At 36.6% G+C, this 16,236-nt stretch overlaps 1 long non-coding RNA gene across 4 annotated transcripts in view; it reads right to left on the bottom strand.

Moving 5' to 3' along the window:
- Positions 1–15,628, bottom strand: part of LOC147575565 (uncharacterized) — a 97,261-nt gene extending 81,633 nt beyond the window's left edge. For all 4 annotated transcript variants that reach the window (XR_015242518.1, XR_015242519.1, XR_015242516.1 and 1 more), the window contains exons 1-2: positions 15,446–15,628; positions 9,954–10,099 (exon numbers count right to left, since the gene is read on the bottom strand). This is a non-coding gene — a long non-coding RNA (uncharacterized LOC147575565). The remainder of the gene's footprint in view (positions 1–9,953; positions 10,100–15,445) is intronic.
- Positions 15,629–16,236: the final 608 nt, after the last annotated feature.

Raw genomic sequence — 16,236 nt, forward strand, 5'->3', positions numbered from 1 at the left:
TACATGGATGGAACTGGAAGGTATTATGCTAAGTGAAACTAGTCAGTCAGAGAAAGACAAAAATCATATGACTTCACTCATATGAGGACCTTAAGAGACAAAACAGATGAACATAAGGGAAGGGAAGCAAAAATAACATAAAAACAGGGAGAGGGACAAAACAGAAGGGACTCATAAATATGGAGAACAAACTGAGGGTTACTGGAGGGGTTGTGGAGGGGGGATGGGCAAAATGGGTAAGGGGCACTAAGGAATCTACTCTGGAAATCATTGTTGCACTATATGCTAACTAATTTGTATGTAAATTTTTTAAAAATAAAAAATAAAATTAAAAAAATAGAAGGTTCTAATCCAAGTTAAAAACAATATGCTCCATCCCCAAAGATTCCTTTATAATTGAAATGGGGGTGTGGCCCAAGTCTTGGGATTCTAAAAGCTCCCTAGGTCATGTCAATGCACCCAAGGCTACAGACCACTGAATTCGAACTTGAGAGATATCATACTTCATCAGTTAATCTTTACTTACCAACAGTATTTTCACCAGATCCTCTGTGGGACTTGGAAATAATATAGACTATATATATATATTCTTTAAAATATGACACATAACTCCTATAGAGGTTGGAGAATAAAGGAATTCTACAGAAAGGAAGAAATACTAGAGTTCCTTGTATTTCTGAATGTACCCATTATTTATGTTATTTTCTAATGAGTTATAATTGCAGTGATGTTATTTGGAACAAGGAGTGCTCCTCTTTTGCTACACAACGTTACCATTATAAATGGTTTAAAGATGAAGATTGGAGATTAGGGTGCTATTGTATTTATAGCTGTTAATTTGATTTTTTCTTCTTTACTATTCTAGTAATAACCAAGGAGAAGGAGTTCATGGGAAAGTGTACAGCAGGCATTCAATTATATATATTTTATGTAGGCAGGAGGTAGCTGGGGTAGAGAACATGTATGTCAGGGGCAAACTATCTGACTTGAATCCCTGTTTCTGCTTATTCTATAAGTATCCTAGGAGACTTGCTTAGCTTACACACTTACTATTTTCAATTTCATAGGATCCAGAGGGAAGTTAACTTGGTCAATTTTAAGCATTTAGAATATCGCAAGTCCTTAATAAGAACCAGATATCATTAAATGGTTTGTAAACTTTAAAGAATTATAAAACAACAACATGCTTTTAACATTGGAGCCCCAAGGTAAAGTACCGACTCTATATCTAGATCTAATATAGTATGTCATATATTATAGTATCTCTGCCTTTTTTGTAGTGAATCAAAGGAAAATTGATAGTTTTGTTGCTTTTAACAGTGTAAACAATAGTTATCCATGAAAATGATTTTGCAAAATCCAGGAAATAAGCAAACTTGGATGACATTAATTAGGCAATGAAAACATTACAGTACTTTGTAGAACTTTTAATCTGATTGTCAAATAGGGTTTTTTGTTTGTTTGTTCGTTTAAGCAAATAGTAGGTAAGTTTCATATTTTAAACATAAGCAAACTGCTATTTCAAAAAGATTTTTTAAAGGAATATTTAAATGTTATGTTTTTAACTTTGAGGAAACAGTTCATTAAAAAATAAAACTTGGAGTGCCTGGGTGGCTCAGTCAGTTGAACATCTGACTTCAGCTCAGGTCATGATTTCATGGTTCATGGGTTTGAACCCCACATCGGGCTCTGTGCTGACAGCTTAGAGCCTGGAGCCTGTTTCATATTCTGTGTCTCCCTCTCTCTCTCTGCCCCTCCCCTGCTTGTGCTGACTCTCTCTCAAAAATAAATAACATTACAAAAAAAAAAAAAAAAAAAGTAAAACTTGTTTGGAAGTATAAAAGATAAAAAAAAAAAAAAAAACCCGTATAAAGTTGATCAATCAATGAATCCAAATTTAAGTGCTTATCTTTTGCCTTTTTATGGTAAAAATGAACTGCCCTGTAACTACAGTGTCAGCTCTATTAATAAGCTATTCTGTTCCTCTAAGCAAGTTAGTGAAAAGTAAATAGTTTCACTCTTGAATTCTAAAGTGTCTTATTGTTTTATTTTATTTTTTTGAGAAAAGATGTTAAACAGAGCTCTTTTGAAAGGCCAATTGTCCTGGTTTTTGTTTTTGTTTTTTTTTTCCCCTTCTACTTTTTTTTTTTAATTTTTTTTTCAACGTTTTTTATTTATTTTTGGGACAGAGAGAGACAGAGCATGAACGGGGGAGGGGCAGAGAGAGAGGGAGACACAGAATCGGAAACAGGCTCCAGGCTCTGAGCCATCAGCCCAGAGCCTGACGCGGGGCTGGAACTCACGGACCGCGAGATCGTGACCTGGCTGAAGTCGGACGCTTAACCGACTGCGCCACCCAGGCGCCCCTCCCCTTCCACTTTAAAAGCAGACTGGCTGTGCCATTTTTATTTGTGTCAAGTAGTCTTTGCTTCCCATTTCCATTTTCTTCAGCTACTAATGCTATCTTGTGGCAATGCTGTTCAGTGGGCCCAGGGGAGCCAAGTGTCAGTTTTTCCAGATGGCAAGCTGCCAGTCGACAGTAGACTGTTGAAAGTCACCGAGGGAATTCATTTCATTGCAAAACCAAAGAACATCATTTCATGCACACCTTGTACATGATCAGCTCCCAACAGCTGATGAGTAGCCACTAAAAAGGGACAGATGGAGAAAGACAGAGAGGAGAGAGACACACACAGAGGAGAGAGAAGGAGGGAGGGAGAGACACATGCCATTTTAGTGAGTTTAGCCCATGTTCTAGACTATTATACAGTGACATATTGTGTTTTGCAAACAAAGTTTTTAAACATTACTGCCAATTTAGAGGAACTTCTCTCCTAATAGCTAGAACAAAATTCTTAATTTGCCCTAATTAAAATACTAGTTTTGGGGAATGAGTTTTTCTCCTTCATCTTTAAACTGAACATTAAAAATAGTTAAATCACTTTGAATGGTCTTTAAATTGCATTCTCTCTTTCAGAATTGTTAACTCTTTTTGCCTGAAGAGAAAAAACGTCAATGTATAAATATAGTATCAGAGTGGAATAGAAAGTGGTTTTTCTATAATAAATATGTTGGCTAATATAAGGTTTGTATTTAAATGGAAAGTATTTTGAGTTCTACCAATGGGGAATGCTAACGGAGAAATATGTTACTTTTTAACAGTTATGTTAGTGGAAACTCAGAGCATGGGGAACTGTCTGATCTAAAATATTATTTTACGAATCGAACAGTTATATGTACAGGTAGAAAGTTTAGATTGCAAAGCACTGTAAATAATAGGATGCAGGAAAATATAGTATATAAATTATGAAGCTAAGAGACAGATTCCCGCTTCAAATTCACTAGTTACCAGGGATCTTGGGCAGCCTCTCTGGGTTTAATATTTAGAAGAATCAGTTTGGTTTGCTTCTCTGAATATCTCCCTTCTCTTAGGGGATAGTTTTATTTGGTTAAACTCCAAGTTAAACACTTGTCTGAGTAAGGGTTACATTGTGATACTTTTGTTACTATAACACATCTTCATTTTATGATAACACAACAATTTCTTTATGGAGGAGAAACTCAGAAAGGTAATGTTTTTCTGAATGTTACTATAAACATCGACAACTTGTAGCATGTATATATACTGACTAAACACACTGTTAACACCGGCATCCAAGTGCTTCTGCTGTGATTATTGTTATCCTTACATTTTTTTAGCACCTTCAAATGTCTTTAATCAAGTATTTCCTGAATTTTATCCATCTAAGAATTAAAGAAGTAATTATTTTACTGAAAAGGAATTATTTTAATTCACAATTAAAAGTGAAATTGTATTTGTCATAATGGGCGGTGACAGAGACAAGATTATTTTTCAGGTAGCCTGAAGCTAGACTATATTTTAAAACATATTTTAAATGTATTCTAAAATATATTCTAAAAGTAATAATATATAGATTATCTGTTGTATTTAGTACCTTTTACCATGGCAAATTTTGAATTACAATTTTGAATCTTCTTTTTTTTTAATGTTTATTTATTTTTGATAGAGAGAGAGAGAGAGAGAGAGAGAGAGAGAGAGAGCATGAGCTGGGGAGGGGCAGAGAGAGGCAGACACAGAATCCAAAGCAGGCTCCAGGCTCCAAGCTCCAGGCTGTCAGCACAGAGCCCGACGCAGGGCTTGAACTCACAGAAGCCAGATGATGACCTGAGCTGAAGTCCCACGCTCAACCGACTGAGCCACCCAGGCACCCCTACAATTTTGAATCTTCTTTAAGAGCTTTAAGAGCTTTATGGCAAGATTTAAAAAAAAAAAAAGTAGCCAAAAATGTTTTGAATTTTAAAAACTCTACTTGATAGTCACTATTTTGCTAATTTTCCCATTCCTTTATCTAGACTCCCCAAAATGTAGAACGCTTGTTCAGGTCCTGTGAAATTTAAAGAAAAGCAATCATTCACCCTGCTTTTCATAAGCTTAAGGTCTCAAAAAGGACAAGGTAGTCCTTGGTGTCCACAAATACATACCATAATCATATAAACCAGCTGTATACATTTTTAAAAATTATGATTAAAAGATAATTAATTCTATATTCTAAACATAGAGTTTTTCGACGTGGAATCTTTGATGAGTAATTGGAGAACAAGATTCTTTCTAAGTTTATTTATTGAGAGAGAGAGAGAGAGAGAGAGAGAGAGAGAGAGAGAAAGCCCATGAGCAGGGGAGGGGCAGAGAGAGAGCCAGAGCGAAAATCCCAAGTCAAGAAGTCAAGAGTTGGATGCTCAAACAGGTGCCCCCAGGGCACAAGGTTTTAAGGAAAATCATCTATTTTCCTAATAAGAGAAGCAGAGGGGAGTTTGTTATGAATTTGAAAGCTGAACATACATAGCCCTGTATTACAGGGGAGAAATCTACAGCTCACGTACACTAACTAGCTATCCCAAGATTCAAGGGCGACAGCACGAGGGCTGCGTGGATGCCGGAGGGTCCTGGGCCTAGTGTGGGACTCCCTGCACTTTTCCCCAGAGAGGACAGACTTTGTGTGGTTGGGAGTATTTAAAGTAAAATAGTTCAGTCCTTCATTGCTTTTGCCTTCAGTATTGCGAAAACAGCGGCTCCTGCGTAGCAGGAACGTGAGCAGAAGTGCAGGGCTGAGGCCAGGGGTCAGTGTAGATCCCCTGGAGGAGCTCAGGGAGCCCAGGAGGAAATGTGAAAATCTGAGGGTGGGAGTACTGGGAGTTCTAGGAGACAGACTAGAGCAGCCAAGCGCCTATTTCTCAATGTCTTGGGGCAGACTGTCTAGATCTCCTCATCACTGCTCCACGCAGGTGTACAAGTAGGGTGATCTCCAGGGAGCCACGCTTTTCCAAGACTTTTAGACACTTTTTAATTAACATAATATTAAGTGCTTCATGTGTTATTAATATAATAATCAGTTTTCACTGTAACAGGAACTGAGCGCAGCACCCCTTCTCAACCCAAATGGATGCTACTATTACCCTTTGAAAGGAAAGGAACAAAGGTGTGAGTCTTTGAAACTTTCTCAGGTCAAACTGCTAATAAGCAGCAGGTCTGGGAATTCAACCCTGTGCTGACTGACAGGAAACCTTTGCTCTTAACAACTACAGGAATATCGTACATAAAACGTATGCTGTGCATAAATTAATTTCATTGGTTATAAATAGAAAAAAAGAAAAATGATTCTGCTCTGTTTGAAAAGTATGTTGGATCCAAAAAGCGTATTTGGCTTTTCAAAATAAGATTTCGTGAGATTTTAATTTGCTATGTGAATTATATTACCAAAAGAATGGAGGAATAATGTATATTGCATTGTGGAAACTTGCTTAACCATGTGGCACTTTGGCTGAAGTTAATTCTTTTTTCTAATTCATTCATTTGTTTCTAAGTTACTATCTATTTACTTTCTTGTCTCTTCCACACATCTAAGTCTTAAATCAGAGCCAGGTCAGACTGTTCCGGGTCATGGTAAACATATACAAGGTGACTGAGAGATATTTCTTCAAAAATAGATCCACATAGCATTCGGATAGTTTGGTTGCTATTGTCTTATTTTAAAAGCACCTTGTCCTTTGGTAACTGAAGAAGTCAAAATCTACTTTCCAGATTTTTCCTGGTAAAATTATCATTATCTATTAGCTGAAATAATGTGCTACACTTAATATTTAAAAAATTTTTTTTTCAACTAAAGTGAATACTTCTCGATGGCAGGAATATTTCATATTGATGTTTCTCTATGCAAATGGTAGAACCTCAACATTTTCTGAATATTACTTCTTTCTATTCCCCTCCTAAATTGAGTGTCTATTTGAACACTTCTATATAAACTATATGTAATTTCTTCTTTCCATCATTAAGATTATTTGCCAGGTATTCCTACATGAGGTTTTAGATTATCAGAGATCTTCTCAAGGAGGATTTGCTAATGGACCCAGCTTTCATAGGGCTCTTCAGTTGGTAAAGAAAAGGACTTGGAATTTATTTTCCCTTAGCAAAGGGTATTTTCTAAACTATATTTTTTTCTTATTGTAACAGATAACAATTTGAGGTATCACAGCATCTGCTCACACTAGGAAGTCGAGGGGAAAGGAGATTACAGTTATCCAGCTTGGATGTGACGGGCCATGATGCTGGGAACGGAAAGGAAATATCAGCTTCAAGCAGTGGTGTAAATAGGGTGGTGTGGTCACACCGGTTACAGACACAGAAGGAGAGAACAGGGCCAAAAGTATTTGTTCTGGGTGCCTTCCTACAATTCATCCCATCTGTTCTGCGATGACACTTGTTAGTCACCATTGCAGAGTGGCCCTGCTTCACTTTGACCTTAATCTGCTCATCAGTGGTCCCACGTTTCTCCCCATAGCCTTGTACACATCTAATGAATCACCTGTGCAGGGTCATCTTTTCTTGAGTCCCTGAGAAGTTATCTCTGTTTCTGCCCTGCTCCAACCCCAGTGCAGAATGAATGTTTTCTTAAGATCCTGAACCAGTCAAGGATTTAATAGATATAATCATATTGATCCTAAGAATCGTCAGTTTACAGGAGTGCGTGGTGACTCAGTCAGTTAATCATCCAACTCTTGATTTCAGCTCAGGTCATGATCTCACGGCTCATGCTGAGCCTGCTTGGGATTCTGTCTCTCTCTCTCTCTCTGTCCCTCCCCTTCTGATGCATAATCACAATCTGTCTCTCTCTCTCAAAAATAAATATTTAAAAACAAAGAATCATTAATTTATAGCTTTTTGTATTTACTTTCTTGTACTAAACTTGTACTAAACTGACTAAATTTTCATTTTCTCTAGTTTTTCTCTCAATTCTATGCTTTTAAAAAAAATCTATATAGTGCCTAAATAAATTCTGACCACTTCTGTCTCCCGTGGTGGCACCAGCTATATTTATGAGGTTCAAGTAGTTAATAGATGTCCGTTCACTAAAGCCACTCAATGACATGTCCCAAATCTACATCTTTTGGAAAAACAGTTTTGCTGTTGTTATTGTTTTTTTTTTTTTTTTTTTTTAATTTCCAAATTTCCTTTATTAGCCGCGGAGGTTGGGTAAGATTTTGAGAATCATGCATGGCAATATTCATTATGCAAAATGAAGTTTACTGTGATACTTGAGCAAGGAAAAGGATGTGCTTGGTGTACTTTCTTTCTTTGGGGTTCTTCAACTGGTTCTGAAAGTAATTTCAGAAGAAGAATTTTCAAAAGGTAGCATCATCTGAATAACCGGTGGTTAGACTTCCAGAATCATTATTTCTGAGTATGAATGTATTTATTTGTATACATAAGTCCAGTCCCAGAGTACAAATCACTAAAGACAAACCTAGTAAAAATAGTAAATTATCAGAGATCTCCCCAGGTAAGCGGTATCCACTTACGTACAGTGGTGACATTTAACCAGACTCCTACCAGAAGCTGTAGTTTTAGGCAATCTAATGCCTTGGCTTACTTGTGTCTGCCTGGACAAGTAGTGAGGTGACAGAATGCCAGAGATGGAAACCTCGGCTCAGAGAAAGCAGTGTTTTCTTCCCTGTCAGGGCTGCTCTCATTGTTGATGCTAATTCTAACTTGGCTCCTGCTGATCACTGGCAAAGGGATCTGATACTGTTTGACTTTCAATTTGGGGAAATATTTTAGAATTTGCCTGGGGGCAGAAAGCACACATTATAACTGGTTTTGTGCCAGCAGAATGAGAAGTTGTCGATACATGTTTGTTGAATCAAATTGATTTGAATTGAACACCCACTGGATGCAATTAGTGTTATGACAGGGAAGAGAAGCTTTGCGGCAATTACTCAATATTTGTGGATCACCTACTATACACACTAGTATGCTATGAAAGAGAGAGCAAAGTTGACGTTTCTGACCTCCAAAAGCTTCCTATCATGCGGGGGATGAGGGTGAGATAGAAATCTTGACTTCCTTCTAAGCATACAACTATACCGAGTGACAGCAGAGTCAAGGATCACCATGTTCTAGATGACATTATAGAGACATTTCAAACAATGTTTCAGGCCAAGGCTGTAAATACATGCCCATGGTATAAAATACATTATACCAGTTATATATACTTCCTTAGTAGTGTTGTCATGCATATGAATATTTACCTATCATTTAACATAAAGCTTGCCATCTAGTAACTGTTCAACAGTAGACAATCTTGCAGAATCAGACTAGAGGCTTCTCTGCCATTTGCTAGCTGCAGTGCTTTCTTATGAACATGCATTTGGAAAACAACCAAGGAAACCATGGCAGAGCAAGGCTGTTACCCCACAGAACTCATCTAAGTCATGACTTATGAAGCAGTGGAATTAAGCATTGGGTATTTTCTATGTCTTTATGGGCTACATTTTCCTTATCTGGTTATTGTGTAGTCGCTCTGTAAGAGAATTTAGAAAGTACCTCTCCAAAGTCCCAAATGAGAACGGAAAACATAATTGGAAGGCATCTCTGGTATGAAAGAGAGAGGCAGGGAATTTCAGGAAAGGAAGTGAGAGTCAAATATTGCCCAGCATTCTCTGTCAAAGTAAAAGACATCTTTAGACCTCCTCTCCAAGCACAAAGAACAATATCAAATGCCTGTTCAGACCATTGTAAGAGTCCAGGAATTAGATAAGATACTTCTTCACCTAAGAGTTGGGCAACTAGTTTGGGTAAATATGGTGATTATATGGTATTTTCTAATAAAAGTAGATGCGCTTGACTAAAAGTCTTTTGTCGCTGATTTCAGTCACTTAGAATTTTAATCCATTTACTCACTGACTTAAAAACCAACCTCTGTTTTTTTTTGTGTGTTTTTTTTTAATTGGGCTTGGTAAAGTCAAGTGATTCTCCATGAATCAGATTTTCCCTAAGTCAAGTACCAATGTTATCTGCTTTTCTTCACTTTTTCTGTCTTCCTCCCATTTCAACCTCCACTTATATGCAATTAATTTCCTCAGGCTCATCAGGTCACTGACTGAAAAATTTGTCAACAGAGGTCCTTTTCTGCCCTATTTCTATGCTGCGTGTCTGATGTTACCCTCTCCTCTCTATTTGTTACTACATTTTTCCACTGGTAGTTTCCCTCTCCCCTTCAGATTTAGATCTGATCTTAGTGAAACTTTCACTTACTGCATTGTAGTAGCCAGCCTCAAAGATATTACCCATTCATCCCCACTCCTGGTATCCTTACCTTTGTGTAATTTTCTCCCAGATTGTACCAGAGTTTGTGTGATCAACAGAATGTAGCAGAAGTGAAGGGTATATCATTGCCAAGTTTGGCTTCTAAAGACTACTGATTCTATCTTGGTTTTGTGTATGTGCATGTATGTGCATGTGTGTGTTTGAGTGCAGTCACTTGCTCTCAGGGAGGTGAGCTGCCATGTTATAAGAACACTTAGACACCCCGTGTAAAGGACCATGTGATGAAGGATGGTGCCTTTGGGCCAATAACCAGAAAAGAATGGAAGCTAACCAATAAGAACTTGAGTGAACTTAGATGCTGATTCTTCAGCCTTGGTTGAGTCTTGAGACGACTGAAGTCTTGGTCTACATAACCTAATGAGAGGACCTGAGCCAGAACCATCCACTCAGGCTGTTCCAGAATTCCAGACTCAGAAACTGTATGAGATAACAAATATTTGTTAAAAGTCCCTATATTGGGGGGCAGGGGGTGATTTGTTACATAATAATAGAAGCAATACAAGCATAATGTGTACTTATAGCAGGACCTCATCACATTGTCATCCCTTCTTTTGAGAAATGGAAGTTAATACATACTTCCTACATCCTGGATTCAACACACTACAGTTGACTCTTAGGTTTTGCTAAAACTACTGCATGGTGGGATTCTCTACCTTTCATGTTAGTCCAGAATTTAGGGCTGACCTTTGGCTTTCATCTTCATCTCAGAGGAAGGAAAGCTGAATTATCTGGTACTAGACTATCCTCAAAAACTGGGTCATACACTTAACTACTCTGCTTGATAGAGGGTTGGGTATATGTGTAGAGGAGAATACAGTTGTACAACCAAGTTTTAGCATGCTTTATTTAGGCCAGAATCTATTTTTCTTGTCCCTTTTTATCATTGCAAAGAATAATACTCCACAGATAGAGCTGATTCTCATTTTTGTTCTATAATGTCATGGCAAACCCTGGATTAGCAAATACTGCACCATTGCTCCTAGGGGAAATGGAAGGTTAGATTCCTGCAAGATTCCTGGTCATATTTTCTTAATTGATCAACATATAACCTTGTTTTATGTGTATTTCTGCCTGTAGGAACTTTATTCGACATACACAGGCATATCTCATTTTATTGTGCTCCCCTTTATTGCACTTCACAGAATTACGTTTTCCATCAGTTGAAGGTTTATGGCAACCCCAGGTCAAAGAAGTCTATTGCCACCATCGTTCCAATAGCAATTTGCTTACTTCAAGTTCCTGTGTCACATTTTGGTAACACTTGTCATATTTCAAACTTTTTTGTTTTTTTAATATTTGTTATGGTGATCTGTAACCAGTGATTATGATTCACTAAATGCTCAGGTGATAGTTAACATATTTTAGCTATTAAATATTTTTTAATTAAAGTATGCACATTGTTTTTTAAGGCATAAAGCTACTATAAACTAGACTATGGTTTAGTGTACTTTTATATGCATGGGGAAAGAAAAAAAATATTTCGCTTGGCTTTATAATGATATTTGCTTTATTGCAGTTGTCTGGAACTGAAACTGCAATATCTCCAAGGCATGCCTGTACTGTTGACCCATTAACATTGAACTCACAAGTGACATCGCTGTTACTCATGCCTGAACAAAATGTATTTAACGTATATTTTCTTTGTAAGGCATATCACAACTTTCTTGCACTAATCAACATTACATAGCATTTCAGTACTATACTTGAGGGCTATTATAAACAATGTAATGACCAATCAAAAAAACACAAAATATGCAAACATTTGGCACTAAATAGATTGTGAAAAGGGCACTTTTTGTAGTATGAGAGCTGAAACAAGAAGGCAGAGTACTGTCTTGTTCAACCTCAGCTAGGAATAGGCACGTTGGGCAACTCAGTCTTTCACCACCTTGCAAATGTCTGCAATGTGCCTTGGGAATGACTTGCAAAAGTGCCTTGAGTACTGGTTTTGAGGTTGCAAATGAATGTTACCAAGTAGGCAAATTTGCAAATACGGAATCCACAAATAATGAGGCTCGACTGTTATTTATTTTGTTCCTCATATATCCCTAGTGGTAAATGTGACAGAGTCTTTGTCATATATTTACCTGCTCTCTAGTGGATATGAAAAATTATAAAAGGCAATATCTGCTTTGCTGCACTGGCTCCCGAACACTTTAGTTAACCTGAATACCTACTGTCATCCAGTATCACACTGATTTGGAGGGGTGGAGATCAACCATTCTGAAGCTGGAACAGATGGGACCCTTTACCCAGTGAGGCTAGACAGCATGCTGCTCTGTACCATCAGACTCTGTACCTGGATAGAATCACTGATAACCACCTCTACCTGCCCAGCAGTTTCTGTTTTCACACACTCCCAACACTCAATATCCAATATCAGTAGATACAACAATATAGATCTTTACCAAACAAACAGATTTCTTCTTTCTTACCCCTTCAAAACCTTCTCTGCCACCTATCTCCACATCAACTAGGAAACTTATACACAAATCTAATCAGAGTCGCCTAATTATAAAATTACCTACAGAGCATACTGAAAAAAAAAAATCAACTTCTCCCAAAATATGTAACAGAATTTCCAGGGAAAGGCCTTAAAATTCTATATTCTTATCAAATATTCTATAATGATTTTTATGATTAGGCAAGTTCTCAGCCTTAACATTTCTCTAAACACTTGAAAACTTGAAAAAGGATAAATAAAAGAAAATAAGTTACCTGACTGAAGACTTCTTTTAGGTCCACTTGAACCCAGGTTTTTAATTGAAATGAGCTATCAGAAAGGCTCAGCTTTAAACAATTTTCATATAAGTAATAGTTAAGAACATCCTAATAGAATTAAATAAGTTAGTCAGAAGTATGTCCTATGGTCCTGAGGTGGCAATAGTTGTTGTAAAATAATTAATATATTCGATTTGAGACTCTAGACTCACTGTTTCTAGTGCTTTCTTGATCTTACCCAAAGGCATCAATGGAAAATTTTTAGCAACTACAACAAAACTACTACTTGCCTGATAACAATGATAAGACAGAAGGGCACAATTAATATTAGATGAATTTCCATTGTAGATATACTAATATGTAAAACAAACAAAATAACAGAGGCATCAAAAAAGTGATGAACTGATGAATGAAACAATTGATGAATTTAGATTATATTATTATATTATTACATTACACTTATTTATTTCATGTAAATTATAATTGTCCAGTCATGTTAAAGACTATTTTCCCAACTAGAAAAAAAGTAAACTGAGATAGTCTTGAATAATGTATCCCATATCTGCAGGCTTCTATGATTTTTTTAAGCTTACTAAGAAAACAAAACAAAACAAACCATCCTCTTTTTTTTCTAATTTGTATTATTTACTTCTTAACAGTATCTATTTTCCTTTATATCCATTACCTGCCCCCTCCCCCCCGGTTGTATGTTGATTATTAATTTAAGACCTTATTTACATCCTTGAGCTGTGGTGTCAATTTTTACTGCTCTAGTTACTCCTTTGAAACACATCATGGAAAGGTGCTGTGTTAATAAAGAGCTCTATTTTTACTGAATCTCAGAGTCCGGCCTCTCATGGATCACTTTCCTCTAGGGATAATTAGTGGAAATTAGTGATCCTCAAACTCTGGTGCAAATCTGAATCTTCTCTAGCACTTCTTAAAAACAGCTGCTACAGCTGTATCTTAGCTTCTGAGTAAGATCCTGAGTGTGGGATCTAAGCACAGGAAGCAGAGGATGCATCGTAAGGAGAATCAAGAGTGAACGTTGCCACCCTTAGACTTACCCACATTCATAAGAAAGGCATGTGCACACACATTTTGCTGTCCCTGGCTGCACTGGCTTTAATTTTGGCTTCTTAATATACCTAACCCTGCCAGCCCAAATTTCTACTCCTGATAGCTGAAGGTATACATTGCCATTAATTTATAGAGTTTATTTGCTCCATTTTGATAACCATTAAATCATGCAGGGTTTTCAGCTAAGAAATTTAATTTAATTTATGCATGCTATTAAAAGAATAGGTGTGAATTAGTTAATATGATATCATTTACAGGATGGGAAGGTGCATTTTAATTTGTCTGAGAAAATGCCTTAAACAAAAGGTTACATTAATAAAGAGAATTCCACGTTGTGAGCTAGAGTGTTGAAGTGATTCTTTTATCTTGATTAGAGTCTTTTGAGTCTTCAAATCGGATCCAGAAATTGGTCTCCTATTTTCCCTCTGTGCATGGCTAATCTATTACCACTTTTTGAAACACATCCTTTAAGAAGCCTACCTCAATTGTTTGGTATTATTTCATAATTCTCCTCCCTTCAGGGTAATTTAATCTTTTCCTTTTTAAATCATACCAAGCAATATAATAATCAAAATGTTATGTATGAATGAAAATGGTTTTGCAGCCTTTCGTTCCATTATAAGAATAGTGAAAGAAAACTGAATGCAAGAAATATATTCACATGTTCTAAAAAACTGCATAGCATAGATTGGATGCTGAATGTGATTTGCCATTAAAACAAATCAATAATGAAACCTTTTAAACACTGAAGCAATCAAACACAGCTGAATAACATTAATTGGAAATCGTGATATACTTTATAAATCAAAGATGGCAAATCAATAACAAGGTTGAAGGTGCACCTGTGGTGATCCTTCTTGGTTGCATTCTCCTGACAAGTGACCACATAATATTGATTGGGAAGAAGCTTATACTGAATAGATGGCATAAACTGATGTTTGGGTCATTCACGGCTTATGGCCACAAAGAAGAATGAGACCTAAGCAATCAGTCCCTTTATGTGTACATAATTACATAAGCAAACAAAAAATACTCATGTGAGCATAGTGGTATTGTTAATTAAATGGTCAGTTTATGTTGGATTATATGGAATTAAAAACAGGAACCTGTGTCATTAATCATGGAATCTTGGAAAGGTACTTTAGAGACCCTAATTCAACATTCTTATTTTATAGGGTGGAAACAAAGAGAGCAGATAAATGATTTGATCAAGTTAAAACAATAAGTAATATCTAAATCTAGAACCCAAGACAATACTCTCTCTGTTTCTGATGCATGTATACCAATGTCTAGGAATTAAACACATACACACATCTAATTAAATAATATTTCTATTGCAAAGTGTATTTTGGGAGTTGGTTCAATGGAATTTGGATTCTATTTTACCAGAAATAGAATTTTACTTAATAAAAGTTAAATCTCCAGAGAAATCCATAAAAGTTTTCATGCCATCTTTCCTTCTACAGTTGGAAGGAGAACTGGCAAAACTTTTTCATTCCTGTAACTTTAAGAATAAAACATTAAAAATCTAAAGTGTTTCATTATAAATTTATATAGTCACAGTGAATAAAACTTCTCGTATGTTTTCTACGTTGACATTGTACAGTATGTGTCTACACTTTCCACTAATGCAAAATTTCAAGTTCAGTAAGGGTGAGATAGAGCCTGGAATTGTGCTTTAAGGAACTCCAGTTAACTTAATATATATTTCAAGATACTTTGCATTATATATAGATTCCTTCGTGTTCTTAAAAAGGAATGCCCTTTATTTCTTTCTCTTACAATCCCAATTAGCTATTTCCCTCAGCTTTCAAAACAAATAAAATGATTCATAGTCATCTTCTAATACATATTTTAAATTATCATGGAGAATTTTATGCTTCCAGTGTTTCCATTCCCAAACTCTAATGCGAGCTTAATCACCTCCAACCTTAATTCCCACTAACTCTATGTATCACTTACCTATTGCTTTGTAACAACCCCAAAACCTAGTGGCTTGAAACAGCCATCTATTTAGCTCACGTTCTTCACAGTTTGAAGTGGTCTCGGATGGGTTCTTCTATTGGTCTCAACGAAGATCACTTACGTGAATACAGTCACCTGCCAGTCAGTTGGAAGGCTCTGCTGCTTGGATTGGCTGGCAATAGTGGGTGATGACAGAAGTGACTGGGCCACATGTAGGCTATCAAACAGCAGACATCCAGGGCTTTGTCAAATGGTGGTGGTGGCGGGAATTCAAAGAGCACAAGTAGATGGGAAACCTCATTGTGCAATAATTTTTTTTAGTCTCTGCTTGCATCATACTGCTAATGTTCCACTGGCCAATAAAAAGTGGTATAAGCCAACCCAGAATCAAGGAACAAATTAATAGGCTCCATTTCTTAAAAGGAAGATCTGCAAAATCACACCACCAGAGCATAGGTGCAGGGATGAGAAGAGTTTGTCATCATATTTGCAATCTATCATATATTGATCCTGCTTATGACTACTTTGTTGCCAGGATAGAATGTTAGAAAATTAAATAACTAGATCAAAGCCCCACACCTAGTCAATTTTAGGGAAATATTCAAGCCAAGATATATTTGACTCCAAAGGTATCAAGTCCATCTTATGACAGACCTTAAATACATCTCATACCTCTTCCTTCTTTCATCTTCACTTGTAGGTCAAGCCATCATCTCTGACCTGGATATAATCTCCTTCCAACTGATCTTCTTGTTTCCATCTCCCCTATCTGCAATACATTTTCAGTG

This window comes from Puma concolor, chromosome D3 (assembly GCF_028749965.1).
Source record: "Puma concolor isolate L17-30 chromosome D3, mPumCon1.1.hap2, whole genome shotgun sequence".
In the NCBI taxonomy this organism is placed as follows: Eukaryota; Metazoa; Chordata; class Mammalia; order Carnivora; family Felidae; genus Puma; species Puma concolor.